Source organism: Silene latifolia, chromosome Y, assembly GCF_048544455.1.
Source record: "Silene latifolia isolate original U9 population chromosome Y, ASM4854445v1, whole genome shotgun sequence".
NCBI lineage: Eukaryota > Viridiplantae > Streptophyta > Magnoliopsida > Caryophyllales > Caryophyllaceae > Silene > Silene latifolia.
In genome coordinates, this window is record NC_133538.1 from 290,334,743 (window position 1) to 290,341,364 (window position 6,622).

Below are 6,622 nucleotides of genomic sequence, written 5' to 3' on the forward strand. Positions count from 1 at the left end.
CGCTCTAGAATAGAGGGTACTTGTTCATTTTCTGTCCATCACATCCTTATCCTGCACCAAATTCGTAACTTCCGGCACCTCGTCGACCTTTGATGACGACTCACCGGGCACGATGCATGGGCCAGGTACAGGTACCTCTCTAGATCTTTGAGTTTCTGCTATAGACTGTTCAGCTGCGCGCTCTGCTTCACTAAGTTCAGCAGACGAAAAAAGAACTGAGTTACAGGGGGGACATATTCCGTGGACTTAGCCTCCACAATTACATTCTCCGCTTTTTCAGAGTCCATGTCAACAGGCCCCATTAAAATTACAGATTTTGGGTCCACTTGTACAGCCTCATCTAATTGCGTACTTGTCCATTCTAGGTCCATATCAGCGTTACGCTCCCCAGTCTGATCGATATCCTTATCCAGCACGACATTCGTAACTTCCATCACATCGTCAGCCGTTCCTGACAACTCAGCGAACACGTTCCAAGGGACTAGTGTAGGTACCTCTCCAGTTCCTTACTCTTCTGCTACCGGCTGATCAGCTACGCGCTCTGCTTCATTAATCTCAGCAGTCGAAAATAAGAACAGAGTTAGAGGGGGATCAACTTCTATGGACTTAGGCTCCTCAATTTCCTTCTCCGCTATCTCAAGCTCCCCACCAACAGGCCCCTTCGTAACTAAAAGCTGCTCTTGTTCCTTCTGAGCCATATACATCGCATAGAACTTCTTCTCAGCTTCATCAACCTCTTCTTTTGAATAATACCCTTCAAGAGTTTCATGGTCAAATAACTGTGGTGCCTGTGAAACTGCTTCTCCAACGTCTACCGACTTTTCAACTAATTTCCGCCTTTGGTAAATGACAAGAATTTCCCGAGTATTACAAAGTCCAAATGGTTATCATTACTCTCATCCTCTATGTTAGCAGCTTCCTTAAATTCAGCCGTGTTGTAAAATTGCACCGCCTCTATAATCTGTTTTGCAGACACTTCGCGTGCTTTATCACTGTGTGGTTCTTCACATTCAAGTGTAGTGGCTACCCCGACTTCCAATTCTCTTCCAACATCTGCATGAACCTCTTCCTCGTGGTCCTCATCCTCATCCTCCACTTCCTCACCATCCTCCTCATCTTCCCCCGCATCGTCTTCCTCCTCATCACCATCCTCCTCAACCTCCTCCTCAACCTCCTCCTCGTCTCCCTCATCATCCACATCCTCATCCTCCTCCTAATCTCCTAAACTGATTGTTCCTGACCCACCTTGTTGCTGCATAGGCGCTGATTTCACAGAATTGTTTATTCGTTCAGTTATCTGTTGCACTTCCACAGCATAATCCTTCATCTTTTGGCTTTGAAAGAATGTTTGGGTGCATTGTGTAGCGACGGGGTCACTTGAATAATTAAGATCTCATGTTAACCTTTTAAGCGTCATGGCTGCATCTGCATACCATGAATAGAAGATGGTAGAATTCCTCTGCAATTTCAAATAAAGCTCATGGACATTATAACTCAAAAAGAGAACAGAAAAGGTACAGATAAATTAAAACTGTAATAGACAAATAGTGTAACTTTAACAAAAAAAATGCACTTCTAGTGCAGAAATGTGTAATTACAACACACCTAAAAAAGTGTAACTCTAACAAAATCAATTATAATTGTAATGAAGAAAAGTGTAACTTTAACCACAAAAATTGTAATTTTAATGAAAGAAAGAGTAACTTTAAATAATAAGTGTAATTATAATTGACAAATGACCAAAGAACACTTACATCATTAGCCCGAGCTTTCAACTCCTCATCATCTTCAACACCGAATGGGAGTTCAATCTCGAGGAACTTCTTCATCTGGGAAGTGGAAGCCAGCTATTTTGCCGTATCAGTGACCTCATTGCGAATGGCCAAAACTTTGTTATCAGTGGGCACACCACCAATGCTTAACACTTTCTTTTCCAGGCATCGAGTATACTTGACCAAGGACAAAGTTTGGCGACCCAAACGATTATTGTCTAGCTCACCATGTAACCTTGCAGAAAGCGTTTTCCGGTCCAAGTGCTTAATGAGGGGGAGGTCTTGGGGATAGCTCTTACCACGGAAATCATAACGTTGAAAATACGTAATCATTTAGAAAGGGATACAACCAAGCAATAACAATTTATTTTCACCAACAGCTGCCTCGGCCTTAACAACGTTTTCTAGAACATAACTGCACCAATCATACTGCGAAATAGCCTTCACATATTCAACGGCTTTCAAAAGCTTGAAGTCAATCCTGATGTATGAAGTTGAGTGAGGAATGATGACATGGTGAGTAGAACAAACAGCCTGCAAAATTGAGGACCTCCATCTTTATATTTTTTTTTAAAGATATCTTTGAAGACAATACCTAAATTCACCCCGTCGTTACCGCCTTTAACATTGTACGCTTTCCGCCATTTGTCTTTCAAACGCTTGTTCTCCGGCACTTGAGAATCCTTTTGGCAGCCCGTAGGTACTAGTTCAATGGTTTTAGGGCCAAGCGGTAACATGAAACAGTCATATATGTCATGCTACGTGACCATGAACTCTTTCCGTTTAGACGCCGAAAACCATACGACTCATCGCTAAATGCATTGAGAAAATCTTTAACATGACCCAGCGGATATGATTTGAGCTTAAGCTCCAAAATACCTCCAAAACCAATCCTCCGTACCGCCGCTCGCTGAGCATCATTAAGCTTTTCAACCAGCTCAACAAGCTACTTCGGGCGGCACTTGACATACACCTTAGAAATTTTTTTCTTGACTTCTTTCGCCTCCTTATTTTCCGACATCTGGTGAAGAAAATAAAAAAAAAAATTACAAGGTGAGAAAGAGAACTTACATAACACATAAAATAAGCATAATCTAAAAGTTACAGTTAACTGATTAGTACAACAAAAATAAAGCGTAATTTTAGCTGCCAAAAGTGTAATTTTTGCTAACAAAAGTGTAATTTTAAAAGACAAAAGTGTAATTTTAACAGAGAAAAGTGTAATTTTATCAAACAAAAATGTAATTTTAACAAACAAAAGTGTGACTATAACAGACAAAAGTGTAATTTTAAGCAACAAAATTATAGCTTCAACATGTTATAAAAAGTGTAACTGTTACTGAAAGAAAGTATAATTTAAACAGACAAAAGTATAATTTTAGCTAACAAAAGTGTAACTTCAACATTTTATAACAAGTGTAACTGAAACAGAAGAAAGTGTAACTTTAATACACAAAAGTGTAATTTTAGTTAAAAAAAGTGTAACTTCAACACTTAAAAGTGTAATTTTAGAAGAAAAAGTGTAACAACACGGGTTACGGTTATAAAGTAATAAAGACCAGTCAATTGTTCTGACATCATCAACTAAAGCAATCATAATGAACCTAAACTGAGAAAAATTAATGTTCATAATGTATAAAATTTGCAATCAAACTAATATTAATATAATCAAATTTAAAATGTATCAAAATTGGAAAAATGGCTATAAACATAACTGTAATACAATAAAATAGTAATCTGGGTATGTAAATGTGCTAAAATATCTGGGTAATCCGAATTAATATGAACATAACAATCAAAATACAGTAAGCCAATACAGTAATACAATAAAATAGTACAACAACAATGGCCAATAGATAACAATGGCCAATAAAGTAAACTGCAAAATGGAGAAATTATAAAAAATGGATAATCAAAATAAATGAAGAAAAAAAATGATAAAACTCTAAAAAGCAAAAAACGATTACCTTTATAACCGAAAAAAAAGTAATCTGAATGGACGAAAATGGCAAGTTGCAAGCGAGTGAAGAAAATGGAGAAGAAACCGATACTTAAGAGCAGTTTATACTTGCAAGTGAGTGAAGAAAATGGAGAAGAAACGAAAATGGAGAAGAAACGAAAATGGAGAAGAAACGAAAATGGAGAAGAAAATGCGATAGAGTGAGGAGAGTTTGAGAGCATTTTATTTTTGAGTCGGTTGATTATTATTGGGGTTTAATTTGGGGAGGAGTTTTTTTTTTGAATAATTGAGTGAAATGAGAAAGAGGGGGAAGACAATAGGACGTGTATGATGGTTGATTGACAGCCTGCATGCATGCTCATACCTTATGAGAGGTAGGATGAGAGAGATAATTAAAATAGCCATTAGAATAATATTATTAGTTGCTTTTTACTTTTCATCTAAGTCATTCATATGCAAGATCCAAGGGTACAAAATGGTACTTATGGACTCACACTTAGTAGAAGGACTTAGTTGATCCTAATACTATATATATATATATATATATATATATATATATATATATATATATATATATATATATATATATATATATATATATATATATATATATATATATATATATATATATATATATATATATAAATATAGGATCATATGAGTTGGGTTTTTTTGGTAAGTTACCCCTCTAAAGCTGAACCACTAATCTAATCTAAGATGGATGGCTGAGATTAGATCTTACTCAACCTACAAATACCCACTTTTCCCTCAATCTCCCCCATTATTAGAAAAAATCACTGTCTGTCCTCCTTCAACTTCTAAAATACCAGAACAAAAAAAAAAAGAATCGATAAAAATTATGAAATTCAATCTTCATCAATTTCATTCAAGTTGCAGCTACAAACTCAGTCTTCATCATACTCGTTCAAATTCGTCATCAATTAAGGAGATTTCATCGTCACTTTCTCTTCATCTTCGTATTTCTCTTCAATTTCACAATAGGTAAATACTAATTTTGTTTTTATAGATCTGATTTGTGCGTTTTCATTATCGTTCTTATCTAATGTTCGTTTCATTTTCGTTGATTCGTTGTATATCTGCTTGTTCTTATGTCTTTGTTGTTAAATTACTTTTCTCTCATTGTTTTTGCCAATAATTTATAAGGTTTTGACTTTGAGATGAGAATTCTAAATGATTTGTGCATTTTCATGTTGTTTGTAAGGTGTTTGAGTAGGTTTTTTGTTATTCAATTGTGTTTTTGTATCTTTGATAATATCTCGGATTCTCTGGTTAATCTGTTAATAACAGTTATTGTATTACTTTAACCGAGTTATTGTATTATTCAAACTAAGTTATTGTATTTTGTATTTACTTCTTGTTTGCTATGTTTGAATATATTCTGTTAATAATAGTTATTGTATTGCTTTAATCGAGTTATTCTATTATTCAAACTTAGTTATTGTATTGTTTTAACTTAGTTGTTTCAAATTAGAGTTGTTGTAAGATGGCGTATTCTTATATAATCTGTTTAAGTTGGTTATAATAATATTACACCTCAATTATTGTATTGTTTTAACTTAGTTATTTCAATTTGGAGTTATTATTGTGGTCTCATATAATATGCTTATAGTCGGTTATAATAGTATACTTTACTTCTCTAAAATATCCAGTTATTTTATAGTTGTTTTATGGTTATTTCAATACTTATAGGTGGTTATTGTATATCAGTTGCGAAGTTATTTATAACTTACCCCCTTTTTGTTTTTATTTCTTTCAGTGAGCTTTTGTTGTCTACTGGTTCTGTTGGAGCTTGTGTCCTCCACAAATTAGTGCGATAACATTTATAAATCTCTTATAGGTTCACAAAGGTATACATCGTATTTTATCAGTTGATTAACGATTACCTAATAACGGTTGGCTTGCTAGAAAGTTTGACGTTATTATCATACAGATGGCGGTGATAAACTGGTCCCTAAAAGTCACACCTAAAGGATGTGTTTGAGAGATGTGGTTATGGAAATGTAATCACATTGATGCCTTATATGACTAAACAGTTAGTCAACGTGTTGATGAGACGATTATTTAATGCCGATTAAATAATATTAGCTGAGATGTTAATTCATAAATTGAATATAATATGTTATATTTAATTAATGTATATAATGTTAAGCTTGGACGAATTAATATGTTAATTCGTAATTAAATGTAATCGGTTATATTTAATTAGCTAATTATAAATATGCGATATTTATAATTAAAGTATATATTATACGATATTGTCATAATAAACTATTACGGACCGACATTAATAAGTTGACTGCAAGCTGTTGTGTTTAGACTGATTAATACGGAATAAATAAATGACAATATAATTATACACATTATATACATATTGTATAGTACCAAAATAAGAAGATTTAATCTCCTCATTTTGGGTAGGTAAGAAAACTGAAATAAGGAGGATATTCCTCTTATTATTTCGGTATATGGGCCGAAAAATAGGAAGAAAAAAAAACTACCCTATTTCTCTTCCTCTTTCACGGTTTAAGAGGGAGGAAGGGGACTTATTTTTCTTTAACGTAATTTGACCTAGCCTCTTCTCATCAAAGAAAAACACAAAAACCTAAAAAATTTAAAGAAAATTGGGGATCGATTCTAGCAAGAAGAAAAGGGCATATCTCATATCATCTTGGGTGCAACTAATAAGTGAATATCATTGCGATATTGTTCTTAGGCCGATTTTGCTAGGAGCGAAGGTTGTTTCTTCATTCTCTACTTTTGTTTATGCAATTTATTTTATGACTTGTAATCATCTTATAAATTCGTTATAATCCTTAATAATAAGGGAAGTATACAGATTATTTCCCACAAGTGGTATCAGAGCCAAGGC